The following is a 14,181-nucleotide window of genomic DNA, read 5'->3' as shown; positions in this document are numbered from 1 at the left end:
GTTCTTTTATATGCACCATCCCACAGACAGGGTAGTACATACCACGGCCTTTGATATCAATTGTAAACAATGTCAGTAATGTGGGTTGAATGCCACTATATTTAGCAGCGGTAAACTTGTTAACTAGCATAACGACAGTGGTGTGACGTCACGTCACTAATGATAGGTTTAGTGCTGAAACATACACAGTGACATAACAAAAAGAAGCAATATCTCCTAGGAGAATGTCGCAGGAAATATTGCAAATTATAGTGCCAGCAATATCTCCTACAAAAGCCTTTAATGGATGATAATATAATATATTTGGTTTTTATGTTTTCCTTGTTGACTTTCAGGTGATGATTTCTGAATTTCGAGAAAATGAAGTCTTATGTTGGCTTGACCTGAACGAGACTGGAATTTGCCCTTCCCTGTTACTAATTCACCTAGAATATAACTACATAAATCTTCACATGGAAGCACTATTCGATGGTAATAATTTTTATTATTATTATTATTGTTTTAATTAAAAAAAAATATTTGGCCCTAGACAAATTCGGTATTGTTACTTGGCTAGCTAGGAAACCAGGCACCACAAATAAAACATTACAAACACAAGAGGGGAAAGAGATGAGTAGCAATTAATGCTCGGCAGTGAAAAGATTTGGGAATAAAAAGATGCAACTAGCAATTTAACCTTTCAGACTACTGGATTAATTTTTGACAAAAACCACGTTGAGTGGGTACAAGTTTATAATTTTTACTGACATATATTCACTTAAATGTTTTATAAATACATAAAATAAAGTTCATATATGAATTGGTAAGTATTATTTTCGTGGGGTTTTGTAATTTTTATGATATTTTAGATCAGTTAATGGTGATTAAAATTAGGCAAAAAGTAAAAATAGACACGTTTACTTAAAGGCATTTGTGGCCAGCTGTCCAGTATTTATGTCCATTATTCCCGTTAACAGTGGTTTTCTGACCTGAATTAAAAAAACAAAACAAAAAAACTACGATTCATATTGCAATATTTGGTGATTTTCGTTGTTGGTAAAACGATCAAATTTATTATCAAGTCAATTAACTGTCACAATCGGCCATCGATCCCTGAAAATTACCACGACGTGCCACCATTGTTGTCAAGCGAAAATACTTGCCGAAAACCACTTTTTGAACTAAAAATTCCAAGCTATTTTCCACTGAAAAACAAACAAAAGCTAGCATATTGTAAACTAAACTGTTTCCTGTTAAGAAAAAACTTTTCCAGTGAGTGTCGTGTGCAAAATGGTGGGAAATATGATTTGGGGAATGCACTGTATGCAGTGTACAGTATGTCGACTGGCGTGACATCTCGCCTGCAGTAGTCAGAAGATTGAATTGCTTGGCTGCAAAGAGAATAAAATAGTATAGAACACAGATAGCAACCAAGTTGCTCCGCCTGTGTGGTAAGAATTACCCAGAAAGATAATGCAAGGAGAAGGAATATTTATGCACCTCTTTTCCAGATTCAATGTGGTTACCTGCCTTATGCATAAATCAACTCAAAATCACTTGTATTAATTAAACAACTAAACTAGTAGTAAAATAGTTCAGCATTTTCATTTATAAACAAATTCTGCAGATTATGCAATAATGTAGAAAACGTTATTTTAAAATGTATATTCTTAAAATATCTATTCCTGTTTCAGATGCTTAAAGGGACATTCCTGAGTTTTCTGCCTTGTAAGATGTTTCCGACTAATAAAATATTTTATGGTTAAACTTACATATTAAATATATTTTCTTGTTTAGAATATCAGTGTCTGTATATTTAATGTGTTTCTGATCGTCTTAATATTTGTAAGAAGCCCAAACTGGATTTTGCCTTCAAATAATTTCGTACGTATGAAAAAAACATATTTTAGGAAATAAAATGAAATTTAACCTAGTACAAATATCAGAACAATCGGAAACATGTTTAATATACATCCACTGATATTTTATGTAGAAAAATATATTTGATATGCAATTACAATCGTTAAAAAGTCTCTGTTAGTCGATAACATCTTAAAAATTGCAGCAAACTCAGGAATATCCCTTTAATACTTAAAATAAAGTTTGTTGTGTTTAACGACACCACTAGAGTACATTGACGTATTAATCCTCAGCTACTGGATGTCAAACATATCATGTTGATACAGTCATACATTGTTCCATTAGTAGCAAGGGATCTTTTTATATGCACTACCCAACAGACAGGATAGCACATACCACAGCCTTCGATATACCAGTCGTGGTTCACTGGCTAGAGCGAAATTAATATTTAAATGAAAGGTTAAAATCTTTTAAGTCCATGAGCTTATGTACATCAAGCCTTACAATTTATGATTCTGTCCGCAACACACTTGGCAACAGGGATGGTGATTGCTGTTATCCATCTTAACCTGTCCTAGCAATAACCCACTGGGATCAAGCAGAACAACAAAAGGTAAATTAGTGTTTTGAAAGGGACAATCCTGAGTTTACTGCATTGTAAGATGTTTCCGACTGATAACATATTTTTACTATTAAACTTACATATTAAATATATTTTCTTGTTTAGAATATCATTGTCTGTATATTTAATGCGTTTCTGGTCGTCTTAATATTTGTAAGAAGCCCAAACTGGATTTTGCCAAATAATTTCATACGTAGGGAAATTTTTTATTTTAGGAAATAAAATTAAATTTAACCTAGTATAAATATTAGAACGATCAGAAACACGTTTAATATACAGCCATTAATATTTTATGCAGACAAATATATTTCATGTGTAATTACAATCGTTAAAAAGTCTCTGTTAGTCAATATAACATCTTTAAATTTGCAGCAAACTCAGGAATGTCCCTTTAATAGTCTGGGTTGGGAAATATCCTGCAGTACTTGAGTCACTGGATCAAATTCTCTCCGTGGACCTTTGCTCCTAGCTCTGATTGGATTTTCCCCATTCCCCTATCCCAACCAGTGCCCCATGTTTGGTATATGAGAAGCTGTGGTATGTGCTGCCCTGACTGAGAAGTGCATAATAATATAAAAAGAGTGAATGTTCTCTGGTGTTAAACCAAAAAAAAGCACTTGCTTGATGAGCGGTCGGTTTGGGATCGATCCCCTCCAGGTGGGCCCATTGGTCTATTACTCATTCCAGCCAGTGCACCATGACTGGTATATCAAAGGCTGTGGTATGTGCTATTCTGTCTGTGGGATGGTGCATATAAAAGATCCCTTGCTACTAATGAAAAAACGTAGCAGGGTTTCCTCTCTAAGACTACGTGTCAAAATTACCAAATGTTTGATATCCAACAGCCAATGACTAATAAATCAATGTGCTCTAATGGTGTTGTTAAACAAAGCAAACTTTAGTGTTTAGACAACCCATTGATTTGAAGTTACTTGTTATTTTTGTTATTAAATGATAGCAACCAGTGGCGGATCCAGAAAATCCATTTAGGGGGGTGGGGACCCAGTGACATGAGATGGAATGCCAAGGAAACTTTGGGGAAGGTTTGGAGGGGGATCATAAAAAAAAAGAAAATTAATATATAATAAAATTATAACTATCGCAAAATTTAGGGGGGAGCTGGGCCCCTGGGGCTCCCCTAGATCCGCCTCGAGCAACAGTACTTTTGGTATGCAGCCACTTACAGCAGCAAAAAGATGCAGTGTTTAAAGGCAGACAACTCCAAACTTTTGTAGTCAAAATAGATTAGATGGAAAGCGCAAGATTACTTGTGACATTAATTATTACAAAGCTTATTGTACATTTTGAGAAGCATCTACAGTCTGCTTCTTTACACTTTAATGTTATTTGTTGATTTAAGTTCCTTTATTCTTCAGGGACGGGACGTAGCCCTCTCGTAAAGCGTTCACTCGGTATGCGGTCGATCTGGGATCAATCCCCATCGGTGGGCCCATTTGTCTATTTCTCATTCCAGCCAGTGCACTATGACTGGTATATCAAAGGCCGTGGTATGTACTACTCTTGTCTATGAGATGGTGCATATAAAAGATCCCTTGCTGCTAATCGAAAAGAGTAGCCCATGAAGGTGGCAACAGTAGGTTTCCTCTCTCAATATACCTGTGTGGTCCATAACCATATGTCCGATGCCATATAACCGTAAATAAAATGTGTTGAGTGTGTTGTTAAATAAAACATTTCTTTCTTTTTATTCTTCCTTCTAGCAATTACATTGAACGACATCATAGAAAACCATACAATCCCTGAACCATATCGTCGGCCATTTTGTCTGTATATTTACAAAGGATTGTTGAGTGCAGTTAAAACAATGCACGATGAAAACTGGACTCACAGAGATCTTCACGGTAAGTCATCTTTTAAAGTTTTTTATCTGATCGTTGTATGTATTGAACAGGGCTTGAAATTGAGTACCACTATCACATTATCACCTAATGTAATTAAAGTTCCGTTTGGCCAGGTTAAAATGCGAAAATATAAAGTGATTATTGCACCAAAAACAATATGGTACTGTTTGTTTATTTTGTTCTCATGTATTACTAAGTAAATTTAATCTTTACTCTAATTGATGATAATTCGGGCCATAATCTAGAATTGAAAAAGTATGAGAAATGACTTAAGAAGAAAGGGGAGACGTTTGATAAAAATAGGCAAAGTGAACATTTATCAGTACATTTTGTAACGTTTCGCCAGTTTGCACATTCTATCGGAGAATTTCAGAATTTTACACTCGTTTTTCTAATCGTAATATTTCAATATAAACTACTACTTCTGGTAATAAAATTTAAACTAAACAGTTCTATGTTTCATTAACCTTTAGACTACTGGATTAATTTTTAACAAAAACCTCGTTGAGTGGGTAAAGTTTATAATTTTTACTCACATATATTCACTTAAATGTTTCATAAATACATGAAATAAAGTTCATATATGAATCGGTAAGTATTATTTTCGTGTCTTTTTTTGTAATTTTTATTATTTTAGATCGGCTAATGGTGATTAAAATTAGGCAAAAAATTGAAAAAGTTGCGTTTACTTACGGGCATTTGTGGCCAGCTGTCCAGTATTTATGTCCATTATTCCCGATAACAGTGGTTTTTTGACCAGAATTTTTTTTAAAACCCGAACTACGATTCATATTGCAATATTTGGTAATTTTCGTTGTTGGTAAAACGATCAAATTTATTATCAAATTAGCTGTTACAATCAGCTATCGATCCCTGAAAATTACCGCGACGTGCCGCCATTGTTGTCAAGCGAAAATACTTGCCGAAAATCACTTTTTGAACTAAAAATTTCAAGGTATTTTCAATTGAAAAAAATCAAAACAAAAACCACCATTTTGAAAAAAAATCTTTTTTCTTTAATTATATTTCCGTTTCCGGTGAGTGTCGTGTGCAAAACGGCGGGAAATATGAATTGGGGAATGCACTGTATACAGTGTACAGTATATCGACTGACGTGACGTCGGGCGAGATATCTCGCCTGCAGTAGTCAGAAGGTTAAAAACGTGATATTATTAAATAGTTATAATGTGTCGTTATGTTAAAATTAAAGTATTAATTAGTTTTTTTGTGGCAATACTGAATTGAATGTGGGTGATGATTAACAACACTTGACTGGTCGCAGCACGTGGCGCGACACGCATCACTCTAAAAAACAATAGCCCATTTACAGGTGTATCTGAAGAATGTCAACATTAGACTACGACATGTATTTAATCTGTTCACAGCAGAAACTGGCATGAGTATTAACATTATTTGGTTGATTTTGATAATAAATTGAACAAGATAAACCATTATTTTATCAAATCAATCAAACATTACAGTGCGCATGCGCAGAAACCATTTTCTGTTAATAGGCAGGTTCACGATTACTCGAGGATACGGTCTGGTGCCAAAGTTAAAACACTGACATACAGCGACAAGATGCCAAGTGAGTTATGACAATAAACAAGTCGGGATCTGTTGTGTTATTTCGTTTTTGAAATCGGATTAGATCCAGAATATTACGGCTACTTCAACTTCTCACTACTGCTAATAACTCGGCAACTTGAGCCAACTTTCAGCAAAAAAAACAACACTAATTTCGCCAACAAGATTAGGGCCTGTAATTTGTCAAGAAACTTTTTTTTAATTTACGATACCTTTTTTTTTTTTTAATGTTACACGAGTTGAAGTATCTTTAGAACGTACTAATGTTGTTGTTGTTTTCTTTTTATGTTTCTTAATGCTTAAAAACTTAAAAGTTATACAGGTTTTAGATTTTGGAAAAGCAAACCGAATTTATGATAAAAATCAGGGTGTCGATTATACTGGCAGAGACGACGACATTCTACAGATAATTTGACTTTTCAGCAATATTCTGGATCTAATCCGATTTCAGAAACAAAATAACACAACAGACCCCGACTTGTTTATTGTCATAACTCACTTGGCACCTTGTCGCTGTATGTCAAACAGTGTTTTAACTTTGGCACCAGACCGTATCGTTGAGTAATCGTGAATCTGCCTATTAACATTATGTTTCATAATGCTTAAAAACTTAAAATTATACAGGTTTAAAAAAAAAAAAAAAAAAAAATCTTATTTAAAATGTATTGTCTTTTTCAACGTTTTGTTTTTCAGCTGGAAACGTGATGATACAGAAAAACACAAGTTCAGGCAAACTAGATATAAAGTTTTTAGATTTTGGAACAGCAAAACAAATTTACGATGAAAAAGAGGGTGTCGATTATACTGGCAGAGACGACGACATTCTACAGATAGTTCGACTTTTCAGCGCATTGTATACAGGACAGCTATTTGAAAGCGCTTTCGATCTGAAGGAAAACTACAAATCCGAGTTAGATGAGGTAATAACATTAGAGAATAAAAGCTGTAAATTACATACATAGAGCAAGGCTAGCTCTGTCACTCGCCAAATTCGTCAATTGCAAATTTCAGGAACAACTGGCAAATTTTATTTTGATTTTTAGCAAAAACGTTTCATGTAGTAATTGGTATTTTTTGTTGAAAAATAACAGTGGATTTTGCATATTTAAAGATAATTTAGCGAATTGTTTTGCTTACCCAGAGCTAACGCAGTAGAGGATTCGTCACAATTTTTTTTTTTTTATATGAAAAATATCAACTGAGTCTACATTAAATCGGTATTTGTCGAGGCAAATACAGATTAACTAGACGAGGTTGATATTTTACATATTAAAAAAACACGAGTAGCAAATTCTCAGTGACCATTTTTAAGGTCTCTAGGTAATAATGTGTTGCTGTGAATGGGTCATTTGTTTACAAACCATCAAGACGTGTATACCTAAGTGTAACATTTTCATAAGATTTACTTAAAAGTGTTTGGCGTCAAAGTAATTTGTGCTAATCGTGATGACATCATATTACTGACTTTAGTGCTGTCATTTACTAAATATCGAATGAAAATGTTATTTTGGAAGTGTTAATAGGATAAATAACATTATTTCCATACCATTATTAACACGGTTAATACACTAAATTGTCACATGCAATAATTGGGTGTATGACATTGATATCATTGTAAATTATAGGATAAATAGCAATATAATAATGCTTCAGTTTGACAGTTTGTTACGTATGTCATCAGAATAAAGTGTGCAGGATCGTTTCTTACAAATGGAGAACCCTGGGTGAGATATAGAGGATAATAAACGAGTTACCAGTTATTATCAATTTATAATTTTCACTTATCGCTAGCTATAGTGAACATTATTTCACGACGACATAAATTTGATAGTAACTGGTACCGAGTTTCTTATTCTATTTATTACTAGTCTCTTTAAAGCCTTTATTTTCGATATAGCCTACAATGGGTACCCGTCCATGTATATAGAAATGGTGTAAACTACTTTACTGTTCTGGGCATTGCTTTAACTTTATATTTTAATTCACAGTTCACAGATAATTTTCAAAACCCAAAGTTCTATATATTCTGTAAAAAAAAATCTATAATGAATTGCATTTAAACTACCATTTTATTTTAAGTTTAACACTGAAATCAGAATGAATGAATGAATGAATGTTTAACGACACCCCAGCACGAAAAATACATTGGCTATATTGGCTATTGGGTGTCAAACTAATTTAACTATGGTAAATGCAAGCAAATAATGAACATCATCAAGTTAAAAATTCAACAGGTAAATAAAAACACAGTGTAAAGAACTGAGCAAAAATACAAATATCACAGATAGATACAATTAAAATTTAGAACATATTGGTTCGCACGGTCTTGAAAAGTGCTTGAATTTAGGAGTTTGAAATGAAAAGTGCAAAAGTCCTTGAAAAATGCTTGAATTTCATGTCAGTGTGACTAGTGCATCATTTTAACCAGAAATTACGGAACAATCTCGAAAGAAATTTAGCATTTTTACTTCCGTGTTCGCACTTTCATTCCAGCACTCGCGACGTTCCGCGACCCGAATGTACTCGGCCCATTCCGGGATAAATGCTATATACATTTTCTATTAAAAAATATTATTCGAAAAGGCTGGTTAAGGTTTGTATTTATGGTCCTTGAAAACATAAGGTAGGTCCTTGAAAAGTCCTTGAAAAGTGCTTGAATTTTATGGGTCCTTGCCTGTATGAACCATGTAGAATAAAAGACAGTATCACGTAAAAATTGTAAAACAAATTCGGGATGGAATCGAAATGATTCCATCACATTACGTTGGCCAAATAGATCTTTTTGAGTTTCTTTAAGATTCTTACACTCCACCAAAATGTGGCGTACCATATCAGAGTACACTGACAGTGTTCACACTGAGGTGGAGGATCGTTCTTCAAGATAAATGAATAGGTCAAGTAAGTATGACCGATGCGGGATGACAAGACAATTTCATCCTTCCTGCACTGCCTATAGGAGGACTGCCACTCTCCCAAGACTGGCTTGATAGCATGAAGCTTGTTCGCAACTGCACCGTCCCAATCATGTTGCCAAGTCGAAAAAATATATTGGTTGATACTACATGTATGTTTAAAATCAGTATACGGTACACCAACCCTGGCATGAGGCAAAGCAAACTTGGCAGCAGAATCTGCCTTTTCATTACCCCTGATGCCAACTTTTTTCCACTTGTGAAAGAGTATCACACGCCAGTGTTTTGATAGCAGTAAGATATAAACTAATAAAGACGTTTCCTTTGTCTTTATTTTTGGTGACTGGATGGATGGATAAGTTTTAACATGCTCCTATACCACGAAGGTTTCGAGCATGTCTGTCTGGGTCTGTCGTCTGGAAAGCCAGACGCCCAGTCCAGGACAGATTTGGGTGACTGGCTATAATGTACCGGTACTTACAACTTGACACTTCCGGTGCAAAAATATCAGGGCCTTACCCTGATTAAAATCCTAGTATCAAAGTATTGTGTCTAATGGGAAAACCTGTAGCACAAGCCACAGAATTCCTATCCCGTGATCCGTCTATATACACAGAAATGTAATCACGGTACCTGTCTTGAATTTCCATGAAAAATTGCTTGTACACAACAGCATCTGTACGATCTTTCTTCAGATGTGCAAGATCAAACACAATGTTAGGTGGTGTAATACTCCAAGGTGGTAAAACAAAATATGAAGGAGTTTCCAAAGTGATAAATCAATGTTGGAAAGCGACAAAAACGCTTAATGCGCAGACCAAATGTACGAACAACATTTGGTCTTGCATCAAACAACTTCATATATTTATTATAAAATACCGCATCATGTTTAGGATATGTTGGTAATGATTTAATCTTGGTAGCATACTGCAGAGAAACTTTGCACGTCTAGCTCCCAAACAAGGTTCGTGTGCATCAACGTACAAGCTCTCTACAGGAGATGTTCTAAATGCACCAAAACAAAGCCTAAGTCCCTGGCTGTGTATAGGATCTAGCGTCTGCAAGTAAGACTTGCATGCCGACCCATACACAATGCACCCATAATGAAGTTTTGACCTCACAAGAGATCTGTATACAGACGAAGCATAACCTTGCGGTCTGCTCCCCATTCCGTATTACCAATAACTTTTAAAATATTGAGAGCTTTCAAGCCCTTCTGTTTAACATATTTAAGATGGGGCACAAAAGATAGTTTCCTGTCAAATATAACCCTCCGAAATTTAGTCTCCTCCACAACTGGAATTGGATTTTTGTCCAAAAACAAACTAGATCTAAATAGAGACCTCTTTTCTGGCAGACATGCATACAAACTGTTTTTGCCTTTGAGAATCTAAAGCCATTGTCAGTTGCCCATTAATGAAGTTTATTCAAACAAAGCTGCAACTTACGTTCAATGATACTCATATTGGACAATCTATAGCAAATCTGAAAATCGTCGACATATAACGAGCAATCAACACCAGGTGTTAAACACTGGGTGATGCTGTTAATTTTCACAGAAAATAAAGTCGCAGACAGGATACTACCTTGAGGCACACCTATCTCCTGTGGGTGAATGTCAGATAAAGTCGACCCCACCCGGACTGTGAAATAAAAACTGGAAGTCGACCTCTAAGGCCCATGCCATGGAGGTCGTTTAAAATCCCATATTTCCACGTGGTATAGTAAACTTTCTCCAAATCAAAAAACACCGAAACCAAGTGCTGATTATGGATAAAAGCTTCCCTACAAAATGTTTCAAATCTAACAAAATTATCAACCGTGCTACGTCTAGATCTGAACCCACATTGCACGTTAGTAAGCAATTTATGGGATTCAAGATACCAGACAAGTCTACGATTGATCATTCGTTCCATGATTTTACAAATGCAACTTGTCAGAGCAATAGGGCGATAACTAGTAGGATTAGCTGGATCCTTACCAGGCTTGGGAATAGGAATAATAATTGCTTTCCTCCAATCAGAAGGAAAGTTACCAGAAATCCAGATGTTATTAAAAATATTCAAAAGAACCATCAAAGATGATTCAGGTAAATGATTCAATAACTGATAATGAATTTCACAAAGGTTATTTTTCTGTATCATACAGTATGTACATGTAGTCAAATTTCTTCAGTTTATGTTGATAAACTTCAATAAACAAGAATTTATTATAAATGGAATCATGGACTACTGACATAAGCTAACATTTAACGGAACCTGGTGTTTCTGAGATGCAGTTGCCCAAGTTTTCGGTGAATATGACATGAAAAATTGATCTATGGATGACATTAAATTGTATACAGTGTTCTCGTTGGGCGAAAACTAAAGGAGGATGGTTGCGCGTCCCCCCACCCCACCACTTAAATAAAACAGCAAACTAAAAAACTGAAAAGCAAAAAAACCCAAAAACAACAACCATGTTTGGTTACCGTATATCGTTGTATGTTGCTTGACTTTGTAGAAATACCTATCCCATATTTTGCCCCTCGGTATCTGGTACTGAAAAGTTAGTACGATGTACAAGCTGCCTTGTTTTTTGTGCACTGTTAGTTAAAACGTAGTTCAGTTAAAACAGAGTGTCGGTGTGACATTCACGGGTATTCGTTTTGCTAAACCGATCAAAGTTTTAATATTATTTTAATAAAGATTTTAAGATATCTGAAAAATAATAAAGACATTTTTTAAGTGATCCGCTACTGTGGGATAACATTTTTCTGTTCTTTTTATTTCCATCTTCATCGAGTGAATCGATCGCATTGATATTGCCAGCAGATAAAAAGTTTCGTTGTAAAGGCAGTGTATATTTTATTTGGCACCCAAGATAAATGATTTTAATAATGAACACTACGCTTTCGTTTTTATAAGCGGTGATATCTCCCTCTCCCCCCCCCCCCCCCCCCCAAAAAAATATATATGTATATATTAACAACTCTTTTTTTTATTTTATTAAATGTTTCTAATATTTTATAAGGAATTGCTGAATAAACAAATGACAGTACTGTAAGTATAAATCATCAGTTACAACCAATTAAATCAGCAGTTGATGTTAAAATATCAGATACGAGTTGGACACAAAAGACAGAATGACTGTTTTGATCACGTGACAAATTTGGCGCCAAATAAGTAATTTTTTCAGTCTGAGATTGCCGAAACGATAAAAATAAAATGTTTTCATTACTAAAATAAAATATAACTGTTATTGTGTGTATTAAACATACAAATGGATACTGGTATGGGACACAACAGAGGCTGTTAAAAAGTAGTGTTAAATTACGTTATGGTAACTGTCGTAAGCTACAGAAGTTTTTCGTTAGTTGCACTTTCGTACACACTGCGGCTTGTTTCCTTTGATGTCCAGTGTATAGACTGATTGATGTTTTGCAGTGTTAATAAAAGTGTGCATTTTGAAATAGCAGAGCTGGGTGCTGTAAATTATAACAGGATGCCGAAAAATAAAGAGAGGCGCACAAAACCAAATGGGGCTGCCAAACGTGAAAAGGGGCGGCATAACACGAAAGTGAGGAAGCAAAATGCAGTGAGAACGTATATTATACAACACAGGGTACGCGCATGACTAAATATTGTTCCATCGTGTGGTACTAACTAAACGCCCATTAACTCCCACAAGGACCCAAACGTCCGTGTTAAATACTGGCAGATAATGTTCATACACGTTTATACATTAAATTTTTGTCGTCGGTGAGGAGCTTTACCGACGGCAGTAATTTTTATCCGGCGACACAAAAGTGCCATTGGTGATGCTCCCAATCGACGGCAATTTATATATCACCGACGGCAGTTGCTGCCGTTAAGTTCGAGCCCTGAGGAATGAATGTGCACTTGCCTTGATTTTAATATTGCACAACATCGTTGATTTCAAAAGGCATCTTGAATGACTCTGCAGAGCATTCCACCAGCAATGAACCATTTCGAAGCCTTTTTAACGCTTTTAGGTTCACTGGCCAAGCCGTCGAGACCCTTTTGTACAGCAGAAGGTGACAATTTTTTCAAGGCTCCATCATCTGAAGATTCAATGACATGGAACCTTGGCCAAGCTAGAGAAGAAACCACTTCTGATTTCTTCAAAGTCGATATAGTCGTGGACTCTTTTATCAGATGAAGAAGTGTCCGAAACTTCGGTGTGGACACTTTTCGGGGTCCCATCTTAAATTACAGTGTTTTTTTAATGATCCATAATTAAGGTCATGTGATTCATCAACCATGCCCCCACCCACCACGGAGTCCAACAAGTGAACATGACGCTGCAGATAACCAGCAGGCACCCATGCCAGGCATACATGGTTGACATACTTGGGCAATAAACACACAATAAATCACCCAATTGACCCTAGCCACCGCCCCTAGAGCAACAAATACAAACGATAAATCAAACAGTGTTTGTTCTTGACAATATAAACAAAACAAAGATTGTTTGCTCTCGAGCTTGGCGTGAATAGCCGATTGATCAGGTCGGGCCTTCCTGCATGACCACCCATCTGGCTGAACTCCAGGCCAAAGTGGTTTGTTGCCAGAAAACATACCCGCAGGTATGTTCCAACTCAACCACCAGGATCCCATCATCCAGCATTGCGGGATGCACCTCACGGCCATCAAGGTGCCCCCAAAGGGGAGTTATGCTGTATTGGCCATTCTCAAAGAGAATGTTACACCCCTGCATCACGGTGAGGTTACAGACAAACACTTTAGACTATGTGACGTCATCGTGTGTGCTTTGCCAAATCGTGATGACGTCATATTTAGTACGTTAAACCAATGCATGAATTATGATTTTTATTTTCCCCGTTATGAGTACATTTATTACATACCCATTTAATCTTACTATATAGCGATAAAGACAATTTTGGCCGTGCAATTAAAAAAAAAAAATTTAACATGTGTGATACAAAATACTGCATGTGTAGTACTTTTTCATGTCCCTAGCCGGGAATGACATGTTCCTAACCAGGATGCTCAGCATTTAGTCAATTCCATAAAATTAACCAACCAACTTTCCAGACGAAGTAAGTTGTGTTATTTTATTGAACGTTTGTTAATTGTAATAGAGAAATGTTGGATGTAATAAACACAGCACCACATACCATTTGTTTTGTCATGCTATTTATTGCACTGGTTTATAGTGCGAAAGATTTATACCACTTGACCACTACACAGTCTCATGGTATAATATTCTTGTGTACTATCAACTCATGCAATTGATAATGTGGCAAAACAGCTGGTATGTGTTTCTGTCTATGTATGGTATCGAACAGGAATGTCCGACATAGACAGAACGATCTTGCATACTGGTCCGACCACAC

At 35.8% G+C, this 14,181-nt stretch overlaps 1 protein-coding gene across 3 annotated transcripts in view; it reads left to right on the top strand.

Moving 5' to 3' along the window:
- Window positions 1-205: 205 nt before the first annotated feature.
- Window positions 206-14,181, top strand: part of LOC121376970 (proline-rich receptor-like protein kinase PERK2) — a 29,491-nt gene continuing 15,515 nt past the window's right edge. For 2 of the 3 annotated variants that reach the window (XR_005958564.1, XM_041504782.1), the window contains exons 1-3: window positions 206-471; window positions 4,183-4,323; window positions 6,604-6,830. The gene's annotated coding sequence lies outside the window, so the exon portion shown is untranslated. Of the gene's footprint in view, window positions 472-4,182; window positions 4,324-6,603; window positions 6,831-13,727; window positions 13,885-14,181 lie in introns of those variants that run through there. The other variant, XM_041504783.1, reaches the window with a different exon arrangement.

This window comes from Gigantopelta aegis, chromosome 7, assembly GCF_016097555.1.
Source record: "Gigantopelta aegis isolate Gae_Host chromosome 7, Gae_host_genome, whole genome shotgun sequence".
Lineage (NCBI taxonomy): Eukaryota > Metazoa > Mollusca > Gastropoda > Neomphalida > Peltospiridae > Gigantopelta > Gigantopelta aegis.
This window is presented reverse-complemented; position numbering and strand designations above follow the sequence as displayed.